The sequence below is a fragment of the Hemicordylus capensis genome, chromosome 5 (genome assembly GCF_027244095.1).
Source record: "Hemicordylus capensis ecotype Gifberg chromosome 5, rHemCap1.1.pri, whole genome shotgun sequence".
Lineage (NCBI taxonomy): Eukaryota > Metazoa > Chordata > Lepidosauria > Squamata > Cordylidae > Hemicordylus > Hemicordylus capensis.
The window spans coordinates 238452421-238465189 of NC_069661.1; the positions used below are offsets into that span (position 1 = coordinate 238452421).

The following is a 12769-nucleotide window of genomic DNA, read 5'->3' on the forward strand; positions in this document are numbered from 1 at the left end:
TGGGATGGATTCCGACTTCATATTAGAAAAGGTTACTTCATACGTTGCAGCAGTGTTTCTCAACGTTTTTGGAGTCATGGACCGGTACATTCTTTGTGCACAGTTTCCCGGACTAGCAGTTAGTAAAGGGGTCATGCCCCACTTGCCCCCACCCCCAGGCACCCCCCCAAAAACAATTTCAAACCGGGGGGCACTGCTGCTGGGAGCTCTCCAGAACTCATTTCTAGGCAGGCAGCCCTCGCTGCTGGGATAACACTGACTAAGCTTCCTCGAAATGAACGTTATCCCACAGCAAGGGCTGCCTACTTAGAAATGAGCTCCAGGGAGCTCTCAGCAGCAGTGGCCCCCACTGGCTCAAAATTGTTTTGTGGGGTGATAATTCCTCATGGACCAGCATGGACCAACACTCAACTCCTCACGGACTGGCACCAGTCCACAGACCGGTGGTTGAGAAACACTGTTACAGTTCCTTACATGGAAATTAGTTAGGTACAACAGCCCGTCTGTCAGATTATGTAGTTTTTGTTTTGAAAAATTACTAATTCATCCTTCAGAAAATTCTCCCAGGGCAGCAGACAGCAATAAAAATACAATCCTTAACATTTGCCAACAGTTTTTCTAGCCCCTAAAAGGAGTGCTCTTATTCAGAGCTCCAGCTACGCTGAAACAGAAGTCTGAAAGCACTGTTTGAGGCCCTCAAAGGACATACTTTATTTCCCCATCCTCCTCAAACCTTCCTAAACTCAGCTATTTAATGCTAAAAATCGCAGGAGCCGGGTTGGCTGCCAACCCTGACCCTGAGAACTTTATAGCTGGAAGCAGTGAAGCATAGCACAGGAAGGAGAGTTTTAAATGTTGCTCATCTTCCACCCACCCATCCCCACCACACACCCTACTTGCTCATCTCCAGGATACTATAAGCTATTGGGGCTCAAGAAGGCCAATTCCCTGTCTCTCCTATTTTTCCTCCCACTGCCCCCACAACTGAAAGCTTCAACATTGCCTTAACTGCTAGATGCAAACAGTCTGCCTGATTTTGAGGTCCATTAGATTGCTTGCTTGCTTGCTTGCTCCCCCAAGGGAGAAATGCAAGTTGTCCATAGAAAATAAAGCAATTCAGAAATTTAGCATACCTGTAATTAGGCACTGACAGCCACATGTACCTCCATGCATGTTCCCCCATTACATGTATACAGAAAATAATGTATTACATATACATTATTTTCTGTAATGTAATATATTCTGTATTATATGTAATGTATATTACATATACATTATTTTCTCTATATACATAATGAAATAATTTTGGGCTCTTTTTTCACAAATAAACCATGGTAATTTGAAGGTAGTGACCACACAAAGAGAAGTGAAATTAGTATAATTAGAAATAGAACTAAATAGCTGGGAGGAATCTCCAATGACATCCAGTTCAATTGTTTAATTTGGGCATAAACTGATACATGAGGAGTGGGGGAGTAGAAGTGGGGAAGGAACACTCATCCATGCATCCTTTTCCCCATAGAGTAGTGGACTGATCATACAAAAATAATGACCCTAAGAAGGTAATGGCTATACAACAAAGTAACATCATTATTTTAAAGTAAAAGGGCACAATTACTTCATGTGTTACATAATTCCTATACAGAGATTAGCTGGATACAAAAATCCTTTATTTGTAGTGGGAGAAAATCTAAATACATTTTATACAATACAATATACATTCAATGCAATCTTTCATGGAAACTGCACTCCATATAGGAAATAGAGCAATACAAGTTGGGGACCTAAAAGGGAACCTCTCTTCTCTCCACAATTTGATCAATGCAGGAGGGCTGAGAATTCATGAGGGAACAACAGTGGAAGAAGCCTCCAACCCAAATGGTACAGCATGGGGATGCTATTCCATACCCACACTAAATCGCCAGCCCCAACATTAAGCACAATGATGATTCAGTGTGGGGTCTGCAGGGCAAGCTGTTTCGCCAACCCTAAACTTGAGTAGTACAATGTGGGAAGAAAGGGGTTCACTGCAGGGGGATGACCCTACACTATATCGGAGAGTTCAGGCCTTGATCCACAGCAAGCTATGCTGTCAAACTCAAGTGCTAGAGTACTGCAGATCAGTGGTAGGTGGTTTTGGGTTTGGGTGCACACAACTCCCAATTTGAGCAGTACAGCAGGAATGGGGGGAGGGGTTCCTCCCCACCACCCAAGCTGCATGAGTTCAATTTGTCCCTTGTAAAGGCCAGTTTATCACTATCTTTTTTTAATTTGTTGAAGTGGGGACAATCCCTCCACACTTCTTTTGTCACTGTCACTGCTTTCAACCATTTCAAAGGTCAAAGTACATATTGTATTAAATATGTATTGACCTTTGTGTGCTTCTCCCGCCCCCCAAATAGCAACAAGGGGCTAATCCAGATCAAGACTCAAGCAGGAAAAAGAGGAAGTTTAACCCTTACCCTCATCATAATCCCAATTTCCACCATGGCTGCTACTGGGGGGAGGGGATGAAGTCCTCAAAGGCCAACACAACATGCTTATTGTAATATTTAGTTTGTGTCTCACTTTCTGTTGCTATTGGGAGAGCTTTGCATATGTGCTCCTCTTATCAGGAGAATTTGAGCATGGTTATCTCCCTAAAAACAAAACAAAAAAACCCCTTCATGCCAGGGGAGTCTCTCAAGTACGTAGAAACCTCTACCTTATCCATGCGTGACCCCATTTCACTGCCATACTGATCAGCCCAAAGACATCATGTTAGCCCTTAGAGAGAATCATTAAGCAATTCTCTATGATATCACTCTGTAATGTTTTTATCAGTGCACTTTATCTTCAGTGTCCTGACTAATGGCCACTAAGGACAATGGATATAATCTGTAACAATCCTCTTCTGAAAAAGTCCCTTTTAAATCCCTGGGAATTTATACTGTTGGGAATTCTCTCTGGTAAGAGAAACCCTTTTTCATTATAGCAGAGTGCACAGAGGCACAACACAGCAGATTTTAGTTAGGCATGCGTGTATGCTGAGAGTAAAGTAACTTGGAGCTAGTTCATAGTTTGAAATCAATACAAATGGTATTTATTAGAGAACTCCTTCTAGATAGGAAAGTGAGGAGTTATGATCTCTAATCTATCTAGCTATCTGGATGCAGATGGATTCTGCATCTCTGCACACATGGTACAGGGAGAGGAGCTTGCATGTTGCAAGGTAGAAGGAACAGGGAGAGAAAGGAGAGAGGAAGTGACAAGGCAGGAAGGAAGCAAGTGTCCCTGAGAGTAGCAATCTACATTCTAAAGGGATAGTGTCAGAGCAGTAGAGAAGGGATGACCAGTGTCTTGACCCTCTAACCCACTGACTCACTAGTCTGTCCTCCTATGTCACTGAGACAAGAGATAGCGCAAAGTCCTTCACTTCCAAGACAAAGAAAAGATTCTGATAAGCTGTACTGTATATATTTGGGACTGTGGGTGTCTTCTCGTCTCAGAGCGGGGAGTTCCACATGAAAGAGTTCCAGAACATGGCCAAGTATCATTAGGCAACAGAGAAGATAACAGACAACAGGATTTGCAAAGAAGGGTATTATTGTCTCAGAGCCAGTGGTGGTTAACAGCAGCCCATTTCTGAGCTGGTCTCTCTCTATCTGGTCCCCATCTTGGTCTTCAGTCAGGATACTGGTAGGCATATTATTTCACAGCTCCCCCTTCTCCAGTCTCCCCAGGCTTCCAGAGAATGTCTTCTGTTGCTGTCCTGTCATAGTCAGGGCCTTTTTCCTCCTCGCAAGTGTCAGGTGATTTCTCCCTCCAACACACTCGCATGGTCCTCTAACTCCACCTGCTTGTGCTGCTCCATTCCACTTCTCTGAGCTTCTGCTTGTCTAAATGCTGCAGGGGAAAGAGCGGGTCTCCTCACTCCAGAGCTCATCACAGCTGGGGCCGATTCAAAGCAGACTGACTCCATTCATCATAGTCATCTTTCCGTGTCACTCACTCACTAGCGTCCAAGCCTGGGGTGCACAGATATTGGGCTAAGAGGTCCCTCTCCTCTCCTACACAGTCAAGCCTGCCTCGGGGATCCAGCGATGGGCCACAGGGACATACATCCTTGTATGGAATGTTAATGAGTTGGAATGTTCATACCAGCTCAGCAAATCATTCTCAGGGGTTTCATTGCCACAAGCATAATACAAAATTGATGCCAAACACCTTCACCGTCCAAAAGTTTGTCACATTAAATAAATTTAGCCATCATATCTTTTTGTTTGTTTATTTGATTTGGTGATCATTGTCACCAATAGGCTGCTATTACAATATCTGGAAATGTCTGTCAACAGAGGAACATTTATCATACAACACACTTACATGCTAATTTATTTTCTCAATTTACCATTTACACTTAGGAACTTACTAGAAACCCAGATGGTTCCTAGAGTTTTTGTAGCACTAATGGATAAAGAGTTGTAAAGTGCTGTACATCTGAAAAGGAAAAGATTTCAAGGTATCAACACTGTAAATATCTCATTGAAATAAACACCCCAAAATACAATACCACAGAAGGAGATCCTATACCTTATAACTTCACACCCAGAGCTTCCACAGCATTCTTTCATGAACTGAACATGTTGCATGTCCCGATCAATAGGTATTTTATGATTCATAAAGCTATATTTATGTCAATGATGCCTCTACTGCAGACAAATTTGATAACCTCAACATGTCTCAGCAAAAGAGGTCACATTGTGCCTTCTTTGGACATGTATACAAAAATTGAGAGGGTTCCTTCCAACAAGTGAAACTTAGTAAATCAAGGAGCAAAAAGCTTTTGAAATAATAAATCTGGATCATGATCCATTGCATTCCTAAGGAATGGATTCTGCACCTGTGCAGGGACGTCGCGGGTAGATTGACTAGCTCCTTATGACGCCCACTCTGCCTTGCACATGCTTCATGCTTTTGTTGAAGTCGGCAGTTGGGGGCCACCATTTTGAAATTATAATTACAATCCTGTCCAAAAGCCAAGATATTTTTGAGTAAGATCCATTTAGGCAATGTTCTCACTCATTTCATCAGTCACAGAATACAGGCTCAGGCCTTTACAAGCTAATCATAGTCCCAGTATATTTTAATCCTTCCTCCATTAAACTGCGGAGTTGAACCTGACAAAAACTGAGTATCTACACTTCCCATTCATTACAATATGAGGTGGGCTCCTGCACAGCTCTCAAGATACACCCCTTGAACTTCACTTCACATCAACTATAGATGTTTATTTGATATGATACAGAGTTTTGCATGTAACCATTTTCCTAATTGCCCTGGATCCATGAATGAACTGAACTCTCGAGAGTGTAGATCAACTCAAGATATAAACTCCTCTTTCACCTTTCCCTCTTCCTTAAACCTAAATAACCATACTATGTTTATTAACAGCATTCCCACATACAGCTATTTACCAGGTCTTAGTTTTAATTATCATACTGAAACTACGAAGGCCAAGTTGTCCCTGTAAAATAAAGCTGTACAGTTTGTAACCATAATGTAAGCCTGCCATTTCACCCTCTTCTCACACATTTAAAAAATAAAGAATGAATGACCCACAAGTGAGCTAGAGAATTGCCTTGATATGAGACAAATGTATATTCCTGTAAAAATGCATTTTTATCTGAGGAATCATGTTATTTTAAAATTGCAAATAAATTTTTTAAATAATGTTTAGATTGCTTTATCATAATTCCTTCTACACAAATCCCCTCCTCTTGAAACCTACTGCAAACAGTACAACTTTTTTGTCACTTTCTACTTATACATTCCCAAATGTACTATCTCAGTCAATTTTGATTATAGATACAGCAGTGCAATCTGTGTTTACAATCCCAGCCATCACTGCCTCAACAAGAGTAAATGGACCTGCTGAACCAACACACATATGATAAGAATGGGGTATACTCACAGCTATACCGCCATGACATCATGAAACCATTATGTTGTCCAAGCAGTGAGACAGTATTACATAAACTTTACAAGAAATACAAGCAGCAACACTGTATTGAGAGACCAGCAGTCCAATGCCTATATCCACATACATACTGCCTTAAAAACGGAGGTCTGTTTGGTAACATATCCCCATCATCATTCTAGAGTTTTGTAGTATTCTGGCATGCAAATGGAATTACGGAGCACACAAAGGCTTTCCCACTCATTTCAATGGTGGAGCATCTTGTACATGCACATTCCTTTGTAATAACATAGCACAGCTGTTTGTTTCTCCCATTACAGTGGATGGAAAAGCCTGCTTATGAAATACCACCCCACACAGAATGCCCACAGTCTCCTTGATCAAAGATGCAACCCTATGCCTAAATAATTTTGCTAGAAAAACTAAAGACAATTCATCTAAAAAGTGGGGGGGGGGAATGAGACTATAATAATATGTCAAGTGTGAAATGAAAGGGCTAGCAAAAATACCTTCAGTCATGATTCACATCTACCCAACTCAGTGAACTGAGTTGGGTAAAGGTATAATGAAGAAAACTGCGTTACAGGTTGTTATTATTATTATTATATGTTAATAATAATATATTATTAATTTGATAATAATAATAGGATTTAATAATATATATTTTTATTATTAGGGACAGGAAGTCTATTTATTTATTTATTTATTTATTTATATCTATGTAAACCACTTTGAGAACTTTTGTTGAAAAGTTGTGTGTGTGTGTATAATTTTAATTATTTTATTACTATTATTTCTTTGAATGAGCCCCTGGTGGCGCAGTGCTATAACTGCCGCCCTGTAACCAGAAGGTTACAAGTTCGATCCTGACCAGGGGCTCAAGGTTGACTCAGCCTTCCATCCTTCCGAGGTTGGTAAAATGAGTACCCAGAATGTTGGGGGCAATATGCTAAATCATTGTAAACCGCTTAGAGAGCTCCGGCTATAGAGTGGTATATAAATGTAAGTGCTATTGCTATTGCTAAACCTAAAAAGTAAGGCATGTAGAAGCATAATGGTCTATATCCAGACCAGTTTTGTGCTAGCTCAAGGACATAGCACAAAGATGCTGCACAAAGAAAGGAACATCTATTCCAGACTAGTCCTTGTGCTATCTGAAGATGAGTAACTTATTGTGCAACTTGTCAACAACACATTGCACAACTTCGTATATGTCCTGGAGAAGAATTTCCACTAGCAGCTGCACAACACTGTAGAGTAGCTCAACTTCATACAGCTCAGCAAACTTCTTAACTATGTGCACATCTTTCATTGTACTAGCGCAACACTTGTCGAAATGTCAGCCATCAACTGACAAGATCCTGCCAGCAAGCTTACAATCTAAATATGGTGTCTTAATAGTAGTCTTAAGGGATTTTTCTCCAAAAAATTTTTTTCTTTTTCCCCCTTTTGTCTTTTTGGAGAATCCAGAGATTATAAAGTGCCATATAACACCCCAACCATTCTTAAGCAATATATATACATTCAAAGTATTATGCTGATAACTTGAGATGTCAGACAAGGTGAACTATAGTTAAAGCGAATATGAGTTCATCTATGCTAGCACTTGCTCTGTATGAGATATGGGCCTCTTCCCTTTTTTCTGTGTCAACATAGAAAAGTTATACATAGTCACATCCTGCTTCTAATATTCACAATATGATGAACTCATGCAGAATTCAAGCAAGATAAAGTTAATAATTTAGATGTTCTATGGGTGGGTTTTCATGACCCGCACAATGCTGGAGGAACAAGAAAGGGGAAATTTGCAAGGCATGTGTGACCCCAATTTCCAGTTCCAAGCAGCTGGAAATTTTCAGCACTGTCTGGTTGGCACCATGCCAGTCCAACATTTGACAGAGATTGGCAACTCTAGATCAAATCCTAGATCATTGATAATTTCCGGATTCTTACAACCAGAAACCAGGAGTGCTCACACCTCACAAATCTCCCCTTTCCCGTTCCTACACCATCACGTAGGTCATACAGTAAGCATCACACAGGCTGTATGTTGTTCATTTGAGCAAATGCAGTATGAATTTATGTTAGAGCACACTTTGAACAGGGACACATTTATCTGCTACACTTTACCACTGTACAAATAAGTACATTAATACTCACTCTTCATAGTTCCCATGAGTCAAGTGAACTCATCATTGTGGCTCCCCTTTGTCTTTTCCTCTGTTCTCTTTGTCTATGACAAAGAGACAAAAAAAGATGGTGAACATACAAAAATGAACATACTTTCAATCAGGTTTGATGTACACATTTAAAATAACCATTTAAATTATTATTTGTAACACAAGTTAGTCACAAACATATGCTGCAAATAACAAAAATGCACAATTGTACATTTTCCCAAGACTTTTAAAAACCATTATCTGGCAGAGTACACCAGGCAAACTGATCTTCTTGGAGAGCCTATTTATGCTGAATAGGCTTGAAGCAGATGGACACAGTAGAAAATAAAAATACAAGCAAACATATAAAGTTGCTTTATATGAAGTCAGAACACTGGTCCATCTAATGTACTGTCTACCTTGACTGGCAACAGGTCTCTGGATGTCAGGTAGGTTCATGTCCTTCTATCAAAGATTGAACCTGGGCCTTCTTCGTGCAAAGCATATGCTCTACTCCCTCCCCACCAGCAAACAATACAGGGTCCACCTCCACTACAAAACTACACATTTTTTAGCAGCATTGCTGAGAGGCAGAAAGCAAGGTTGGCAAGGCCTGAATCTAGATTTGAAGTTAGACTCTCACTCTGCTAATATAAGTCCAAAATTGAAGTATGTACTGATGGCTTTCATAAAACACACTAACATACTGTTAAGTATGTTAATACTTAACATATTCTGCCTGCTTTTTAACACAACTTGCATGCAGTTGCACAAGAGCCATGATTGCACTAACACAGTTGTGCAATGGTGTGTCTATTATTTCCATTAGCATACCACTGCACAACTGCATTTGCACAGTTTTGGTATTGGTCCAGCTGTGTGCATATTGAACCAGGACTGGGGAGACCCGAGTTCAAATCCCCATTCAGCCATGATACTTGCAGGGTGACTCTGGGTCAGTCACTTCTCTCTCAGCCTAACCTACTTCACAGGGTTGTTGTGAGGAGAAACCTAAGTATATAGTACACCGCTCTGGGCTCCTTGGAGGAAGAGCAGGATATAAAATGTAATAAACAAACAAACAAACATTGTATTAAAACACACCATGGAAAGCTGCACAGTATGGCAGCCACTAGCCTTAAATCTATAAGGTGGTCAGAGAGCACCCACTGTATTTTGCAGAGGACTAGACTTTACTGCAGTAGCGAAGAGAACTTTATTTAGTGGAAAAGAAAGTTCTTCTCTTCACTACTCCAGGCAGGATTTCCACTAACACTTTGGTGAACGTGTTTTAGCTGCTTAAAAACAGCAATGTCAAAAGAACAGCAGCCCAGGAGTTACACTGAGACAAGGAAAGGCTGTGACAGAAGAGGGATTTCAATGGTCAACTGCAAGTGAGAAATCTAAAACCAAGAAAAGGAGAGGTGAAGCATTTATTTATCTATCTATCTATCAGTCATATTTATATCTATCACTAGGCGGTATGCATAATCCAAAATACAATATAAAAACCAAATACAAAACAAATAAAACACTTCCACAGATTAAAAACAAAACAATTTCACAAAACAAAAGTTTTTATAAAAAATTCACAGAATGAAACAGTTCAAAATTAGTTTCAATTAAAAGCCTGAGAAAACAGGTGTATCTTGAGTCTTTTAAAAAGCAATCACAGATGGAGAAGCTCTTGTTTTGACAGGGAGTGCATTACAACGCCCTAGGGCAGCCACAGAGAAGACCTGGTCCTGATTTGCCACCAGACAAATCAATAATAACAAAATAACTGGACCTCCTCAGATGATCTGAATTAGGAACCAGGGTTCATGACAAAGGAGGCACTATCTCAACTACCCTGGACCTAAGCTGTTCAGGGCTTTATAGGTAATAACCAGCACTTTGTATTTTGCAGCAGCCATTGCTGTTTTTAAACTCGGTGCTTTATGGTCCCTTCAGGTTGTGCCAGAGACTAGTCTGGCTGCTGCATCCTGTACCGGTTGTCGTTTCCGGACTACATACAAAGGCAGCCCCACACAGAGTGCATCACCACAGCCAAGTCCAGAGGTTACCAGCATATGTACCACTGCAGGGGTGTAGCTAGGGCAGAGGGGCCCCGTGTTCACCCCTCTCTCCAGCAGCCTCTTAGAGTGAGGGAGATAATGAAGCAAATAGGGAGGGGTGGAGCTGGGCGCCCCGGGTACTTTGAACCCATTCACTCAATTATAGCTACATCCTTGAACCGTGGTTTTAAGGTCATTTGCCTCCAGAAATGGCTGACATATCATCCAAAGCTGATAAAAAGCAGCTCCTGGCCACTGCCTCAACCTGAGAAACCAGAGTGAGTTTTAGATCCAGGAGCACTCCCAAGCTACATACTTGTTCTTTTGTGGGGCGTGTAATTCAATCCAGATCTAAACTATCTTTCCATTCTTGACCCACATCCACCCCACAATCAGTACTTCCATCTTATCTGGATTCTGTCTCGGTTTGTAATCTCTCATCCAGCCTATCACTGCCTCCAGGCAGACATTTAAGGAGGTTGTGCCTTCTCCTGATGGTGTTGACATGGAGAAATTAATGGTCTTACTATGAAAGGTTCTTTTTCACAGCCAAGGAGGTCATCCTCCAATAGCATGGGCTGTGGACCGAGCATATTCCAAAGACAGGACCTAGTTTTGAACTGAAGGTGTGGCTAGCTTCCTGCCTGGGAGGCGCCAAACCCCAGTTCCAGAACTGTTGTTCTCAAGAAAAAGGACAAGAAAACATAGGAAGAAAAAACACTGAACAGTAAGAAACAAACCCAGAAGCAATAGGCAGGAATACAAGATGAAGGGGGGGAAGTGGCCTTCAAAGTTCATGCCCTGAAAGTCACCCCCTGCCCCCAAAATGAGCCCTTCATAATGAATACAGACATAAGGGACACAAGAGGGGACAGGAACATTCTTGGGTGGGCCATATGACCTCCTCGGCTGTGAAAAATAACCTTTCATGGTAAGAACAACATTTCTTTTTCCACAGCTTGTGGTCATCCTCCAATAGTACTGGACATACCCAAGCTGAGAGAGTAATGGGGGAGAAGAGGATGTGAATTAGACCACCTGTTGAAGGACGGTACACCCAAGGGCGGCCTGGGCAGCATGGAAGGAAGATATTTTGTAATGTTTAATTAAAGGCGTAATAGAGTACTACGTAGCCCCTTTGCAGATCTCCAGAAGAGGAGTATTAGCCAAAAATGTCATGGAGGCTGCTGCATTGCTGGTAGAATGTTCTGTGATGCCGCGAGGCATGGCCAGGTTTAAAGTATCATAAGCCAGAGAGATGCAGGACTTGATCCAACTGGACAAGGTATTCTTGGAAACCTTGGTGCCAAGAGACAACTAGTGAAAAGATACAAATAAGGAGTTGGAACAGCGGATTGCCTTGGTACTTCGTAAGTAGATACATAGTGTGCACCCAACAGGAAGAGTGTGCTGAACCCATTCCTTGGGATGAAATGGAGACGGACAGAGGAATGGAAGCACCATGTCCTGCGAACAGTGAAAGGCAGAATTCACCTTAGGTAAAAAGGTAGGATCACGTTTTAGTATTAAGGCATCAGGTTGAAAAATGCAAAGTTCTTTGCAGACCAAGAGTGCTCTGAGTTCAGAAACTCTGCGAGCTGAGGTTATAGCCACTAGAGATGAGCCTGAAGCATCCCAGTGCCTCTTTGGACAGGCGCCGAAGCGCTTCAGCTCTCTGGTACCGAAACACTTCGGTGCAGGATGCAGGGTTCTCTTGAGAGAAGGTGGGCAGGTCTTATGGGTCCTACCTGCCCGTCCTCCAAGCCTCTGTCAGCCTGCTGTGACACTATTGTTACCAGCAGCTTGTGCCACTTGCTCCTCTAAAATGCCACGCTGCGGTGATTGGCTGTGTCTCTGGCATCTCTCGCATGGCATCAGTGCACAGGATACTCCACCCATGGAAACCACAAGATACCCCAACCCACAGAACACCCCCCCACAATATGAACAAAAGACCAATTCGAGTGTGTGGCTGGCAATGAGTTGGTCCTGAAACTAGTTGAGACAGGCCCATAGTTGTCATGGCTGCTATGAACTCCTGAACTGCATCAGACAAGTCAGCCTTAAAATGGATATTAAGTCCCCTAGCATTAAAAGTCTGGGTGTCAGCAATCTGGCCACCCAGAAGGGAAGTCCAGGAAGATAGTCCACAATACAAACTGGGCTGCAGAAACGAAACATGGCTCGGAATAGTTCTTTATATCAGGCTCGGGCTGAAAGCTGTCAACGCGAGGGTTGACAAATGTTGTCTTCCAGCAGCTAACAGAAAGCTGCTGACGTGCTTTATAGTCCAAGCTGATAACTCTCAGCTGGCAGGGAGTCAAGGCTTATCAGCCCTCTGCAAGAGGTGTTTACTCCTCCTGATAGTTTCCAGCTGTGCTCTCCACCTCATGACATGCCGTTGCTGTGGAGTCAGTGGGGGTTGCCTGCACAGCTCATCTTCTAGTCTGTCCATCGCTGTCTCTGCCGCCTCAGACTGCTATGCCTGCTCTGAAACATCAGCCGGACCTTCCTCAGCCATCTCTTGGGAACTGACAGCTGGGCTCTGCCCCTCAGGCACCCCTGCATCGGCTGAAAGGCTGTCAGCTTTCCCTTCC

General features: G+C 42.2%; 1 long non-coding RNA gene across 6 annotated transcripts in view; it reads right to left on the reverse strand.

Moving 5' to 3' along the window:
* Positions 1-12769, reverse strand: part of LOC128326992 (uncharacterized) — a 235157-nt gene that overhangs the window by 214045 nt on the left and 8343 nt on the right. For all 6 annotated transcript variants that reach the window (XR_008308388.1, XR_008308386.1, XR_008308384.1 and 3 more), the window contains exon 2: positions 8117-8189. This is a non-coding gene — a long non-coding RNA (uncharacterized LOC128326992). The remainder of the gene's footprint in view (positions 1-8116; positions 8190-12769) is intronic.